The sequence below is a fragment of the Pogoniulus pusillus genome, chromosome 41 (genome assembly GCF_015220805.1).
Source record: "Pogoniulus pusillus isolate bPogPus1 chromosome 41, bPogPus1.pri, whole genome shotgun sequence".
Classification (NCBI taxonomy): Eukaryota; Metazoa; Chordata; class Aves; order Piciformes; family Lybiidae; genus Pogoniulus; species Pogoniulus pusillus.
Genome location: NC_087304.1, coordinates 1,249,274 through 1,265,478, shown reverse-complemented (window position 1 = coordinate 1,265,478; position 16,205 = coordinate 1,249,274).

The window sequence follows — 16,205 nt, the reverse complement described above, 5'->3', positions numbered from 1 at the left end:
AGAGCCAGGTCACAGAGGAACACATCCAGACAGGCTTTGAGAGTGTCCAGAGACAGTCTCTACACCAACATGCTCCTTGGGTGCAGTTACTGCCCTCTGTGTCCACAACGACCCTGCTCTTCCCTGGGGGACAGAGACAGAGACAAGCAAAGTGGACACAGAGCTGGACAAAGACACAGAGACACCACAGGATCCCTGCTGGGGCCAGCGTGCAGCTGCTGTCACCACTGTTTGGGCTGCAGAACCACAGAATGGTTTGGGCTGGAAAAGCTCTCTAGGATCAGGGAGTGCAAGCAGCAACCCAGCACTGCCATGGCCACCAAACCATGGCCCCGACTGCCATGGCCACATCTTTCTTGGACACCCCCAGGCACAGGGACTCCACCACCTCCCTGGGCAGCCTGTGCCAATCCCTGACCACTCTGGCAGCAAAGAAATTTTTTCCTGATCTCCAACCTAACCCTGCCCTGGCACAGTTCCAGGATATTCCTGCTGTCCTATGTGCTCTGTCAGGAGGAGTGAGAGACCTCAGCCCTCCCTTGTCCATCTTGGTGGCTGAGCCCAGACCCACCAGAAAGCAGAGCTGGAGAGATGCCACCACCAGAGGCCTGGCTGCTGCTGGCCATGGGCACAAGCAGACTCTGGCTGCTGGTGCTGGGGCTGTGCTGGCTGTTGCAATAAGCAGAAGGCTCCGAGCTGTGTTTGCTTGCCTGGGACACTGTGTCACTGCCACCCGAGCCCGGGTTGCATCATGCTGGTGGAGAGAGGGGGGAGCAGTGCCGAGCCTTCATCCTCCCCCCTGGCCATAGGCAGCTCTTGGCTTGGTGGAGCTCCAGGGTGGGGGACAGGCAAGGAAGGGGAGAGGACAGCTGCAGGAGCACTTAAGGAGCAGCAGTGACGATGAAGAGTTCATTGCTTACAGGAAAGAAGCTCAGGGATGGGGGCTGAAGGTTCATTAACACAGCCAGACTCACCCACACGGTGCTGCTGGGAGAGAGATGCTGGTGAGACCCCTCCTGACCACAGTAGTCCAGAGGAAATGTCACTGGAGATGTCAGCACCTCCCAGGGTAGAGGAGTGGTGAGCCCCAGATCCTCTCAGGCTGCCCTGGGGTGCTGCCAGTGCCCTGCCTCTTCCCCAGGTCTGGCAGAAAAAGGAGTTCAAACATCCCCTTTGCAGGACAGACAGAGGTCTCCAGGAGGATGTGGCGGATGGGAACTGCTCTCTCTCTCTCTCACACATCCCAAGAGGTGGAAGCTATGGTGCTGGCTTCTTCATGCTGCCCAGCATCTGGCACATGCTCCACCAAGATCTGACTGAAAAGCCAGGAGCAGCTTGCCTGAGCCAGCTTTCCAAAGCGGTCTGAAGCCCCCAGGCAGCCTCACCACCTCTTCCTGTGCACAGGGGAGCCACAGCAGTGGGGATGCTGCCACAGCACCGACCTCAGCCCTGAATGTGGCCGTGGAGCTGTGGCAGTGACTGAAGTGAATCTGAGGTTGCCCATCCACTACCAGCTGGGAGAGGTAGCTTTGTCCCTGATGATGCTCTGGCTCCATGGGAAGGGACATCAATATCCTGCAAAGCCAGCCCAGAGGCTGGGGAGCAAGGCAGGCTCTGGACAGCAGTGGGGTCAGGGATACCTGGAGAGGACCTGGACCTTGGGGAGGGGTAGTGTGAGGACAGCAAAGGAAATCAAAAGATAGGGGCAGGAAATAACAAACGTGAGTCAGCCGAGAAGTACCCGGGCAAGGACAGCCTGGGAGAGCTAATCTGCAGGCGATAATGCTGCCAGGGGTGGCGGAGCCTGAAGATGAGCTCATGGAAAGAGAGAATCAAGGCACGGGGGTGCGAGACTCTGCTGCCCGACGTGGTCCTTTGCACCACGCTCAGATACATCCCCCCCTGAGTGCTGGGGGTACTGTGGGGCTCTGCATCCAGCCTGGACGGGCTGTGCACTTCGGGATGGATTTCTCAGCCCCCGAAGGCTTCCCTGAAATCCTGCCCTGGTGTTTATCCCCTGGCAGACAGAAGTAGCTGTGGCGCAGCCTGTCTGCTTTTAGTCTGGTGGAGATTAAGCTCTCCGGGACCTAATGGCAATTCTTTTGGCAAGCGTTCAGCAGCCCTTAATCCATTTTATCTCCACTCTGAAAGGATGGAGTGGGCGCCTCTCCAAGCGCTCAGTGGGGAGCAGAGGCAGCGGCGGCTCCGGCAGCGCTGCGCGGGCGCCGCGGGCATGCCCTACATACGGAGCTGCGCTCGGGGGGCTGGGGGAGAGGCAGCGCTGGCAGCATGGGCAGCGACAACGCTTCCCTCTGCACAGCAGGACTCTCTCACCTCTCTCCCCCTGGACATCCAGATGCTGGGACCACCAGAAGTCTTGGCCTGAATAAGGAAGGTCCCAGATTCCCTTGGGATATGCCTGGGGATGAGCCAGGGTTGGCTTCTTCATGGAATCGCAGAGTTAACCAGGTTGGAAAAGACCTCTGAGATCATCGGGTCCAACCTAGCAGCTATCCCTTCTAATGAACTAAATCATGGCACCAAGTGCCTCATGCAGCATCCTCTGAAACACCTCCAGGGATGGGCACTCCACCACCTCCCTGGGCAGCCCATTCCAATGCCAATCTCTTGCTGTGAAGAGCTTCTTCCTAACATCCAGCCTGAACCTGCCCTAGCACAGCTTGAGGCTGTGTCCTCTTCTTCTGTCCCTGGGTGCCTGGCAGCAGAGCCCAACCCCACCTGGCTGCAGCCTCCCCGCAGGGAGCTGCAGGCAGCAATGAGCTCTGCCCTGAGCCTCCTCTGCTGCAGGCTGCACCCCCCCAGCTCCCTCAGCCTCTCCTCACAGGGCTGTGCTCCAGGCCCCTCCCAGCCTTGCTGCCCTTCTCTGGACACGAGAGAAGGGGCTCATGAGGTGGAACTGGGCATGATGTGGCCTTGCTCATCCCCTTGCAAAGGCTGCCCTGCCAGCACTGGTGCCTGTCCAGCTCACCTGGCACCTGGCGATGTCCCTGCTGCCGCCGACCAGAGGTGGGCAGGACTTGTGAGCGGTGCAGAGGACATCCCGGTCGTGTGGGATGGTCCCAGCACACAGCCTGCTGCCTGGCTGTCAGGCACAGGCACTCTGAAGTTGCCTTTTGCAAACCTGTCCTGACATTGCTAATAATAATTGCGTTAATTAGGGAGCTCTCCCAGCCCTGCCTGATTCGTTTGGTCAGTTCTGGGGGGGTTGTGGGGGTAATGTAAATGAGGGCTGGCATTCGCCTCCCCAGCAGCCATCTGGAGTGCTGGAGCTGTGTCTGAGGAGCTTGCTGCACATCAGGGTGACCCAGGCAGAGCAGGCACCGTGGGCAAGGGCACTGCTCAGCTCAGTCCCACCTAGACACTCGCCCAAGGAATCATGGCTCAGACGCCCACCAAGCAGGAGGCTGCTGGCACCCATCTGCACCTGGGGGCATAGGCTGTGTCCCAGCAGGGCTGCCTGCCTCCAGCCTGACAGCTGTCCCTGGCATTTTAGATGACTGCCCATCACCGTGGCATCTTCCCTTCCCTGAGTCCCTTCCATGTGACATTGGAGAGCTCACACTTGATGGCTTTGCAGAGCCTGAATTTTCCCACTTCCCTGCACCAAACTCTGCTGGCAGTGAGCAACTGGGGGCCACGGTACCCCTCAGCTAGCAAATGGCCTGGGGACTCACTGGCTTGCTTACCCACTCAGTGCTGGGCAAAGCATAGCACTAGGATAGGACTCTGCTGGAGGGAAATGGATTGCCCTGGGACCCGTCAGAGACAGTTTGCAGGGTGGTGGCAGAGCCCCTGTGGCACCACTAGTCCCATCCTGGCTGTGCAAACACCTCTCAGCTGGGAAATGCCTTTGTTGGGAGGTTTCCTTCCTTGCCACAGCACATCAAAGGCAGTACTGGGCTCACTCTGAGGCTTCTTCCAGCTGGCACCCATGGGTGCTGCCAAGGGGTCCATCACCACTGGATCACTCTCCCGGGGTGAGGTAAGGGGTGGGTGGTGCCACAGCTCAGCACTGCTGCCCACTGTTGTCCTTGCTCTGCTCTTTGCCCTGTGTTGAGCTGGGTCAGAAAGGCTGGGGAAGCTCTCTGGGTGCTGCCAGAGGAGCAGCAGTTGCAGTGTTCCAGCAGCCTCCTGGTGCAGAACTTGTTCCTCGCAGCCAGTCTCAACCTGCTCTGCCCCAGATTGAAGCCACTGCCCTGGTCCTGTCCCTGCAGGCCTTTGCACACAGTCCCTCTGCAGCCTGCTCGTGGCCCCTTTGGGCACTGGAAGGTCACTATTAAGTCTCCCTGGAGCCTTCTCCTCTCCAGGCTGAACACCCCCAGCTGCCTCAGCCTGTCCTCGTAGCAGAGCTGCTCCAACTCCTTGATCATTTTTGTGGCCTCCTCTGGACCCTGCTCCACCAGGTCCATGCCCATATCCTTCCTGTGTGGAAGGCTCCAGAGCTGGCTGAAGTGCTGCAGGTGAGGTCCCAGCAGCGCAGAGCAGAGGGCAGCTGTGCCCTTCCCCTCCTTGCCCCCCAGAGCTCCTTTTTAACCCTGGAAGAGGAGAAGCAATTGAGGAAGAGCGAATTGAGAGGCAGAAACCCAAGCAGTCAGTTTTCAGCTGTCAGATGCTGCAGGGCCTGCCCACCTCTCTCTGCTCCAGACCTGCACGTTGGTGCCAAGCTGTGCTCACCCCAGCGGGTGCCCTCCTGGCCGCAGAGCCCTGCGCTGGCACAGTGCCCCTCTGGGGTTGCGTCACAGGCTGCACTCCGGAGCATGCTGTCTCCAGAGCAACAAGCTGCTAAAATTGGTAGCAAGATCTGAGCCTGAGCCAAGCTTAATTTTTAATTGCTTCTAATTTCATTCTCTGGGCCAGGTTTGCCCAGGCGGGCAGGGAGGTCATGCTGGGGGTGCAGGCCTGGTTACCTGCGGGCACAGCTCTGGTCTGCCCGCGCCTTGACCTGCCTGGGCTCTGCTCTGGCTCCGTGCCCCTGCCACGGCTGGGGTCCCAGCTCAGCTGCATGCCTCCTGCCCTGCTCCCCAGCCCCCTGCCTGGCTCTCGGTGCCCTGAGAGCTCTGTTTGCTGCTGCTGTGGCAGAGGAGTTTGCGCACCCTGCTGAGCTCCGCAGGCAGGGGCCCAGGTCCTCAGCCTTTGCTTTTGAGTGCTCAGGAGAGGATCTGCTCTCAAATCCCAAGCAGCCTTTGGCGTTCCTGGGTCCCTTCCCACCCCTGCAGCCTCCCCTTTCCCATCCTGCCCTGCAGCCTCCCTCTCCCCATTCCATTACATCCCACTTTACCTCCTCCCCCATCCCATCTTGTCCCATCATATCCCATCCCTTCAGTCTCCCCCTTCCCATTCCACTCTGCATATCCCATCATAACCCATCCCTTCAGTATCCCCCTGTCTCATTCCACTCTTCATATCCCATCCCTTTGGTCTCTCCCTTCCCATTCCACTCTGCATATCCCATCATATCCCATCCCTTCAGTCTCCCTCTTCCCATTCCACTCTTCATATCCCATCATATCCCATCCCTTCAGTCTCCCCCTTCCCATCCCACTCTGCAGCTTTCCCCACCCTATCTCTGCATCTTACTGCAGCAAAATTCACTCCATCCCATTCCATCCCTGCAGCCTCTCCCATCCCATCCCACCCCACCCATCCCTGCAGCATGTCCTTTCACATCCCCTCCCTTCCCTGCAGCCTCCCCTCCCATCCCAGGGACAGGCAGCTGAACAGGAGCATTTCTGGCACAGCAGACACCCAGGGAGGCTGAGAGCCTCCACTCCCACTCCCTGGCAGCATCTCCCCACCTGAATCTCCCTGAGCAGGGATTAGGAGGTTGCATTCCCAGGATGGCTCATGGCTGTCAGAAGATGGAGTGAAAATTGTCTGCTCCTGGCTCGGAGCCTCTGGAACCTTCCACAGGATCTCCAAGCATGCTGTGCTGGTGCTGACAAAGCAAACAGCTCTTCAAATGACAAAGGTCAGGGCTTCTCTTTTTGACAGCTATTTTTGCACCGTGTGCTGAAGTCCAAGGGCAGAGGAGCTGCAGGTCCCAGCACGGCTCCACCCCTTGTGCCAGCTCAGGGTATTAGAAGGACTTGGGGGCAGAGGAGGAAACAATCCCAGGGCAGAAGATGGGAAGACAAAGTCCCCCCCAATTTCTTTTCCTACTGATGTCCCCAAAAATCATCCCTGGGAGCTCCAAGCAGGTGGTTGCACACACTCAGGATCTTAAAGGGACCTACAAGAGAGCAGGGGAGGGACTCTGTAGGCTGTCAGGGAGTGACAGGACTGGGGGAAACAGAACAAAGCTGGAAATGGGGAGAGCCAGACTGGAAGTTAGGAAGAAGTTCTTCACCATGAGAGCCTGGCAGGGGTTGCCCAGGGAGTTGGTGGAAGCCTCATCCCTGGAGGTGTTTAAGGCCAGGCTGGATGAGGCTGTGGGCAGCCTGCTCTAGTGTGAGGTGTCCCTGCCCATGGCAGGGGGCTTGCAACTGGCTGATCCTTGTGGTCCCCTCCAGCCCTGACTCATTCTATGATGTGCAGGGCTGTGTGAAGAAGCATGGCCCAAGCTCCCTGCTCTGGCAGCACAGATGGCTTTCACCAAGCCCTCAGGCCATGGCCCATAAGGTGCCAGCTGCTCCCGGCCCTGCAAGGCTGCCCCTGTGTCACCAGAGCCTGTGAACATCCACCTGCTGCACCCCGATGGGGCTGGGGACTTCCCAGGACACTCCAAGAGGCAGAGGAGAGCACAGGGAGGGCTGAGCCTGGTGCTGGTGCTGGCTGTGCCACAGCCATGAACAGCTCCAAGCACAAGAGTGCCTGAAGCATCCTTGGGTGCCAGGGAGGCCTCTGGCCCTGCTGCAAAGCTACATGCTGATGGTGCTGAGGTTTCTGCAGAGCCCTGGGTGAGGCTGGTGAAGGGCTGTCCCTGGCAGCCACATGTCAAGAGGAACAGTGAGCACTGCTGAGATGCTGAGATGCTGAGCTGAGTTCATCAGCAATGTGTGCCAGGGAGGTTTGCCCTGCCCTGCCCTCCTGTGCCACCTGCAGGGTTAAATAGAGATCCTCTCAAAGGTGTCACCTGGAGGCCATCTCCAGCTCTGTCCTTGCCCGGGGGTGTGGGTGCTGGGTAAGGATGGGACATTCCCATCTCTTCCCTCTGCACCTTGCTCTCAGCCTTCCCAGAGGGTTTCTCCCAAAGGAAGATGTTTTCTGGCTGGGGGTATCAGTTTGGTGGGTTTGGAAATGGGCAGGTAGCAGAAGCAAACTCCAAAGCCACCACTGACTGGCACTTCCCAGCACACCCCCTGGGGTTGGGCAGCTCCATGGTCAGCACAGCCACAGCAATCCTGGCACCCTCAGGCACTGGGTTTGATGAGAGCTGCTCTGGGCTGGATTCTGTTTGAAGGAGCTGGGAGGATTGTCCTGGCCCAGGCTCAGGATTTACCTTTTCTCTGTGCTTTGCAATGGGGCAGCAATTTCCAGGGCCCCATGTCCAGCAGGTGGGTTCTTGGCACTGGGATATTTTTCCCTCTGGATTTTCCATGCAGTTGGAGGATCTCCAGGTGCCAAACCCAGGCAGTTCCAAGGGCACACACTCAGTGCCAGGCAGGTGAGGTGGTCCAACACGAGCATCTGGGCTCAAAGCTCAGATGCAGGCTTGGACCCACTTCAGCTTTGTTACCATCTGCTGAGCTAAGTCCTTTGAATGGGAACATCTGCCCCTGCCAGGCAGAGCCCCACACCAGAAATGGAAAGCCAACAGAGGCTGCTCTGCCCCAGCCCTGCCCAAGCAGAACCTCTTTGTGCCACTTCAGCAGGGCCAGCAGATCAAGAGAGGGAATTCTGCCACTCTACTCTGGTGAGACCTCACTGGCATGGATGGGTCCAGCTCTGGGGCCCTCAATGCAGGAAGGACATGAGCTTGCTGGAGAGGGTCCAGAGGAGGCCACCAAGATGCTGGAGGGCTGGAGAAGCTCTGCTGTGGGGACAGGCTGGGAGAGTTGGGGCTGTGCAGCCTGGGGAGTCCTCAGAGCTGCAGTTCAGTATCTGCAGGGGACCTGCAGGCAGCTGGGGAGGGACTGCTCAGAAGGGCCTGTGGGGACAGGCTGAGGGCAGTGGTTTGGCAGTGGAGCAGAGCAGTTAGGTTGGACATCAGGAGGGAGTTGTGCAGTGTAAGGGTGGGAAGAGACTGGCACAGTTTGGTGGTTGAGGCCATCCCTGGAGACATTCCAGGTCAGCCTTGCTGTGTTCCTGGGCAGCCTGCTCTGGCTGGAGGTGTCCCTGCTGCCTGCACAGCATTGCACAAGACCTCTGAGGGTCTCTTCCAACCTGATGCATTCTGTGATTCTGTCCCCTTCGTTGAGCTATGCAAGAGGACCTAAGGCAAAGCTGCATGTGGGATGCCCCAGGCATGGGACCTGTGGATGCTGAGTGGTGGGTTTTGGGTGCAGGATGCTCCAGGAGAGGTACCTGCGGGTGCTGAGTAGTGGTTTCTTGGTGCAGGATGACCATGGGGAGGTGCCCATGGATGCTGGGTGGTGGTTTCTGGGTGCAGGATGCTCCAGGCATGGGTCCTGCGGGTGCTGGGTGATGGTTTCTGGGTGTAGGATGCTCCAGGGGAGGTACCCGCGGGTGCTGGGTGATGGTTTCTGGGCGCAGGATGCCCCAGGGGAGGTAATGGTTTCTGGGCGCAGGATGCCCCAGGGAGTGCTGTGCTCTGCGGCAGCTCTGCTTGGGAAGCAAACCCCACAGCGAGGCCAGGGCTGCTGTGCGCTGGGGACAGCTCCGATCCGCCCCGCAGGCAGCAGAACGCTGGCTGCACAGCCAAGGCAAGTGAGAAGCAGCAGAGGTCACTGGCTCAGCAGGGGGAAGTGACAGGGCTGGAAATGTGGCCAGCTCCCAGCCCCTTGGCTCCTTGGGGATCTGGAGGCCTCTCACCGTGCCTGGAGCTCTGAGCCACTGCTGCCGTTTCAGCAGAGAGGCAGTGGGGAAGGGCTGCTGCAGCTTTGGATGCTCTGCACAGCTCTCATTTGCTGCTGTTCAAGTTTTCACTGCAGTGAACAGAAAGCTGTGGGGGTTTGAATCTCTCAGTGCCTCAGCATCCTGTGGGGTGGGAAAATCTGGAAAAACCCAGAGCCAGTGCAAAAATCCTGACAAAGCTTGGCTGAAGGTTCAGAGCTACTCATGTATCCTGCCAGCAACTGCGTGCAACAGCTTGGGGCTGTCACTTCCTCATGGGCCCCACCCCACAAAGCCTTTGCTATCCTTTCCCCTCACCTTCTCGATGTGACCTGCAGCAGGAGAAAACTTCCCAGCCACTTCCCAGCTGCATCCCAAGGGCAGCATTCCCAGGCAGCCTGGCAAGCAGCTGAGCTCAGTTTGGATGCAGCTGACTGAGTGGGCTGAGAAGTGTCCCCACGACTTTGCCTGCTGCCCTGGGCTATGGCCAAGCCTCTCGCTCTGCCTTGCCACCAGAGCTGGGTGAGGAGCCCAAGCACCACGTTGTGAGCTGAGCAGAAAGGCTCGGGGGAGAGGTTGGATCCCAAGCTGGAGCTTTCAGGACCATGCCCTTTTGGGTGCTTCCTCCCTGCATTGGCTGGGTGAGGAGCATCTCCCCTGGCACTCCTCTGTCTGAGGTCCTGTAGGTCTCTCCCGGGGGGGTAGAAGGCAGCAGGTCTCTTGCTGGGTGGCAAAAGCAGGCATGGCTCCATGGGGTGCAGGGGGGTGCAGGGAGCCAGCAGAGCCCTCACTGGACATGGCTACTGCTGGCTGTGGGTGCAGCAAAGCCTAAACTGGCAGCAGCGTTGGTCTGGCCCTGCAGCCAGCCCTTTGCTGCCAGCCTAGCTCCAAGCAGCTCACATTGTCCCTTGCTGTGGGTGTGCCCTGCGTGTCCTGCCCCCGTCCCACCCAGCACTAGGGGACAAAGGGACAGTAGGAAACAATCTGCTGGGCAAAGCAGGAGGTGAAGGCAGTGCATGGGAGAGCACAGGAAGCCAAGCAGCACTTACCCAGGGCTCACCTAGAAAGCTGCTGGACAGGGCCAGTGCAGCCACCCATCCTGCATGTCCACCCCATCCTGCATGTCCACCCCTCCTGCATGTCCACCCCTCCTGCACATCACAGGGTGCCAAAAACCCTTCCTGGGCAGCAGAAGTGACCCTGAGCTTTATCACATGGTGCAAGGCAAAAAAGCCATCTGTGCTGCATCAGGAGATCCAGCCCACGAGGGGTTGTGCCAGCAGGATGGAGAGGTCATGGTCACCAGCAGATGCTGACTGATAAGTGCTGAGTGGTGCCAGAAACGCCTCCAGCCCCATGCCAGAGGAGGGGGTGGGCAGCAGGAGTGGAGACTGGACCACAGATGCTGCACTCACACTCACAACTGCAGCTCTCTGCTTCCAGCAGCTCTGGGCACCTCCTTCCAGAGAGTGGAGGAACTGCCAGCCCTGTGCCCACCAAGGGCTCTTCCAAAGCCACTGTCTCTGTCCCTAGACAAAGGTTGCTAATGAAAGGAAAACCACTGCTGTTCACCAGCAGGTCTGGGGAGGTTCTCCTCTCCTTCTGCTCTGCTCTGGTCACAGGATCACAGATCATAGATGTCAGGGGTTGGAAGGGATCCAAGGAGATCATCCAGTCCAACCCCCCTGCCAGACCAGGACCATCCAATCTAGCTCAGGGCACACAGGAACACATCCAGACAGGCCTGGAAAGGCTCCACACAAGGAGACTCCACAACCTCTCTGGGCAGCCTGTGCCAGTGCTTCCAGTCAAGAAGTTTCCTCTTGTGTTGAGGTGGAGCCTCCTGTGCTGCAGCTTCCATCCATTGCTCCTTGTCCTATCCCAGGGAGCAGTGAGCAGAGCCTGTCCCCCCCCTCCTGACCCACAGCCCTCAGATATTGATAAACATTGATTAAATCCCCTCTCAGTCTTCTGGTGAGGCCATCTCTGGAGTGCTGGGTCCAGTTCTGGACTGGCCATGCCAAGAGAAATGGGGAACCACTGGAGCGAGTCCAGTGAAGGCTACAAAGGTGCTGAGGGGCCTGGAGCACCTCTGTGAGGAGCAAAGGCTGAGAGCCCTGAGGCTGTTGAGCCTGGAAAAGAGGAGCCCCAGAGGGGATCTGATCAATGGTTATGATACCTCAAGGGTAGGAGTCAAGAAGGGGCCAGGCTGGGCCAGGCTCTCTTCAGTGCTGTCCTGTGCCAGGACAGGAGCCAATGGGCACAGACTGGAACCCAGGAGCTTCCACCTCAACACAAGGAGAAACCTGTTTGGTGTGAGGGTGCTGGAGGCCTGGAGCAGGCTGCCCAGAGAGGTTGTGGAGTCTCCTTCTCTGGAGACTCTCAAGCCCCACCTGGATGTGCTCCTGTGTGCCCTGCCCTGTGTGACTGCTCTGGCAGGTGGTTGGACTCGATGCTCTCCAGAGGTCACTTCCAGCTCCTATCCTCTGTGATGCTGTCATCTGTGTCACAGGGACAGTGGAGCCCAGCCCTAGTTTTGGCCCTTCCCTCAGCGTCTCTGGAGCAAACGGAGTGTGCCGAGGGCAGCCTCCACGCCCCGCGGACGTGCAGCTCCCTGCGCTGAGGAGCCGCAGGCTCAGCCCTGGAGAGCCCCCGAGGCAAGGCGAACGTCGTTCGAGCCGGGGGATGGTTGTACGAGTAAGGATCGGGTTTCCCTGCCCACGTTAACCCCAGCCTGCCGGTTTCCTGCCTTCTGGCATCTGCGACCTTCGGCACAGTAACCTCAGCCCTCTGCGAGGAGCCCTGCGACGGCAGCAGGAGTAAAGGATGGTGCAGACTTACATAACTCTCCTCCGGCGCCGCCAGCAAAACAAGGAGGCTGCCTGGGCCGAGATCTTGGCCCTCCTCTGCCGGCTTTTGAAGCACGAAAATGGACTCCCCCGATCCGGGGGGAGAGTGCCTGGGACCTCCCCGGGGTCAGAGGAACCCCAGGGTAGCTGTGACCCTCACCCCGTGCTGCAGAGCCCATAGGGGACACTGCAGCCCTGGTACCCACATCTTCTCCCCTCTGTTGAGGTGGCAGTGGTTTACCCAGGGCTGCTCTGTGCCAGCAGGGACAGCCAGAGGAGGAGTGGGAATGGAGCCTGGGCAGCATGTCAGAGCTGCCAGTGCAGCTGATCCTGGCCACGGCCCGACGGCTGCAACGAGTTCCTCATGCTTCTGACTCACTGCTTGGAAGTCTCTGCTCGAGAAGCAGCCCCATGACGAGCAGAAGCTTTTGCAAACAGGGATGAGGCTGTGGCCCTGGCCCTGGGGAAGGATGAGGCTGGTGCTCAGGCAGCCTGTGCCACCCCACTGTCACCAGCCCCCCTGGGGCCGTGAGGGTCGGGGTACAAGCAGCCTGGCCGTCAGGCGGGTCCAGGTGGGCTGCAGGAACCATAGAATCAACCAGGTTGGAAGAGACCTCCAGGATCATTCAGTGCAGGAGCTGGGCTGGACCCTTGCTGCCACATGGCAAGGCCAGGAGCCACACAGCCCCTCTTAGGAGCAGGGAGGGAGGGGAGTTCTGGGCCAGGAATGCTCATGCTGGGGAAGAGTGGTATGCTGGTTTGAGGCTAACTGGAACGTTTTAATGAGAACAATTAGATTACAGGCTGTGAAAAGGAAACTATCATGATGTCTGCTTCCCTCATGGGCTTGCTGAGGTGCATAGAAGCAAGGACACAACCAGAGATGAGACAGTCAGAGTTCTGTCTGTCAGAGTCTGATGCTGTCTGTGCTTCCTCCCTGGGCTTCTGCTGTTCTGCCTGGGTCTGTGTAACCCAACCAACCCTTCTGCTGATCCTCCCAGCTCACCTTGCATGCAAGGCAGACTCTGGGATAAGGCAGAGGGGTGGAAAGAAGGTGGAAGGGTGGTTGGGAGCCCCTGCTGGGGGCTCTGGTTTCTGGGAGGGGAGCTGTGTTTCTGGATTACCTTTAACTTGTGTGTTTCTGAGCACAGCTCTGTGCTAAAGATCTGCTGTGCATTGTGCTGAGCTGTGAACACAAAGCTCCATTCCTTCACTTCCACCCAGCTGAGTCCAGTCTGGGAGATTCACAGGGGGGGTGGGGGGGATGGGTAACTCCCAAACCGTCACACGTGGGAATAATGACCCCGGCCTGTGGGGCTTGCAGCAGGCAGAACTGTTTTGCTAGCAGGGCTGGGCCCCGCGGCTGGAGGGTGGATAACTCACTGCCTGGAGCAGGGCTGAGAGTGGGGGTCCTGCTCCAGCCAGGAATGCTGCCAGTGCCTCTCGGAGTCAGACGTGCTGCTGTGCTCAGCCACGGGCTGCTAGGAAATCCCTTTGGATGTCTTCCGACCTCGCTGAATCAGAGGAGCTCTGGAGAACTTAACCCTCGCTGCAGCGGGGACAGCGCCGCTCCCACCCGCCCTGCTCCCCTCTCCCGGAGCCTCCTCACGCTCGCCCTTCCCAGCAGTACAACCGCCCTGTGAGCAGCCTTCCTGTAAGGCAGCATCTCCAGCTGGTGACGCCAGCCCAGGGCTCAGCAGCTGCAAGAATTCCGTCCTGAACTTTCGCACAGTGACCTGCGGGGTCAGCGTGGGAAGGAGCAGCGTGGAGAGAGGCAGGGAACAAAGGCAGCCAGCACAGCAGCCTGCCACGCGGGGATGAGACGGGATGGGGACAGAGATGGGGATGGGGATGGGGATAGGGATGGGGATAGGGATGGGGATGGAGGTGGGGATGTGCCACCAGGCAGATGGGAGCTCTTTGGAGAAGCTGCCTGTGGTGTGTGCTGGGCATTCAGCCTTTCCCAGCCAGGTGGGTTGGGAGGATTGCATAGAAGAGGGGATGGGGCTGGCCATGGGAATGGGTGTGGTGGCTGAGATAAGGATAGGGATGGGGTGGAAGCGACCTCTGTTCCCACGGAGACCTCCATGAGTAACTTCCCTTGGAGCCTGCTTTTGCCTCACCAGGGGATGACCCCAGAGGGGAGATGATTTCATTGAGGGACCCCAATGATGCATGCAGAAACCCAGGGACAGCCCCATGGGTCCCCTTTAGCAGCTGCTCCCTTCGCTGATCCAATGTCCCAAAGGCCACAGGGTCTGCCAGGCTGAGGGAGGGTCTTTGGGGGGGCATTCTGCTGTGCAGGGTCCTTCATCCACCCAGGAGCAAACCTCAACCCTTCCCCAGCCCCAAACCACACTGGGACCTCACAGAGATATTGGCAGCTGCCCTTGCTCATGCCAGGCAGAGCTGGGCTGCCTCCTGGCACAGAGAAATGCCCTTGCTGGCATATTGCAACTCAAGTGCCTCCAGCTCTTGTTGAGCATGACCCCATTGACCCAGGGTCTGGGGCAGCCCAGAGCCTCAGGGGACTTTTCATTTATGTATATTAAACACTCATACTGGGGCAAAACAGGAGGTGTCCCAGCAGGAAAACACAGCCAGAGGAAAAGCATAAAGCCTGTGGCTGCTCAGCAGCAGACCTCAGCTGCTTGCATCACCTCTCTCCTGCCACAGCACAAACGCTGCAGCCGCAGAGCACAAGCAGTGGCCGCACGTCCGCCGCGGCGCCCGCGGGAACCCCAGGCCGTTGGGCAAGCAAGGAGGGGAAGTTGCCCACGGGATTTGTGCTGCCTGAGCAGCCAGCAGCACATCAAACCCTGCTCCCCCCTTTGCCCCAGTGACTGGGGGGTTTCCCAGTCTGGAGGGCTCTCGGGATGCTGGGCGCTCTGACTCAGGCTCTGCGGGCACGGCTCCTGCCAGCTCGCTCTCTCCTGGGATGCCAAAATCCAACAGGATCAAGGAGAAAAGGATCTGGGGGATAGCTCCACCCAGGAAGGTTTGGCAGAGCTGTGGCTGCCCCTCCAGCACTCAGGGTGGGGTGGGTACAGTAGCGGATCCGTGCCTTGGGGGAGGCAGACGAATGCCATCTGGCCTGACCCAGGGCACCCAGGGGCACCCCACAGTGCCACGCAGGGTTCTCAAGACCCCTGATGCTCTGAACCTGCCAGCGACTGCTCCCCAGCACCACCACCCCCAGCACATCCCCATCTCTGCTGCAGTAACCAGAGCAGAGCTCAGAGGGGCCCCCAGACCGCAGGGGCTGGAAAAAGCAGTGACCACAATTGGCATTTTCTGTTGTTTCTTTTTCCCCTCCAGTGTTTCCTTTCTGCTTCCCCGGGGGGGGGCTGCGTGGGGGTGTTTCTTTTTTTCCTCACTAGAAAAATTCCTTCTGGCCACAGACTAGAGGAGAAAGCACCCACTGGGGGTGGCTAGAGGTGGGGGTTGGGAAGGTGCTTTTCCAGATCTCCCAAATTCCTCCTTCTCAGCTCCTACCTCTGTGAACCCTCCGTGTGCTGGGTCCCTGCCCTGAGGCCTCTCACTCCCCTGTCCTCCAACAGCAGCCTGGGAAATGCTTGGAAATGGCCCAGAATAAGAAAGTGGAGGTTGGAGATTCCTGCAGGAGCCTCCCAAACCCTGGCAGCAGAAACACACCGAGGCCAGCGAGGTGCTTCGCTCCTGGCACAGGCAGTTCATCTCTGCCAAGGCAAAAGATGGGAAATCTGCAATGTTAGCTGCCTGGCTGGGCACAGGGAGAAGGATTTGGGCTGGTGGAAGTGTGTGGGAGCTCACGTCAGGGCTCCAGCAGGGCTGAGTGCCACGGGGGGGCTGGGCTGAAAATCTGCTCTGCAGAACCGCAGTGAAATGGAGCAGCAGATCCCAGACACAGGCTCCCGGCAACAAATCCTTGAGGAAGAGCTGTGTGGGGTGGGAAAGCTGATCGAGGTGGCCACTGCCCCCGTGCCACCACCCTGCCTGCACCCGGGCTGACAAACGGGGTCCTGGAAGGGTAAAAGCTGCAACTGGCAGGGGTGAAATGGAGGCAGAACTGCTGAGGGAGGATGGGGGGGGGGGGTGTCTGCAGGACAGGGATGAGGCATGATGGGGACAGAGATGAGAATGGGGACTGGTGTCATGGGGACTCACTGCCAGTCAGGCACACGGGCAAGGCCCAGCCAGTGGTGGGAATTAGCCCCTAAAGATGGGAACTGAGCTCCCTGCTTTGCAGCAGAGAGATTGGGTGCTGGGGCAGCAGAGGGAAACCCCCGGCAGGGAGGGAGCAGAAGGCTCCACCTGCTGTTGTCTGAAAAGCCCCACGAGTGGTGTGTGAAGTCCTTCGGGGGAGAAAAGCAGAGCCTGAAAATCCCTCCAAGGCAGGGGTAA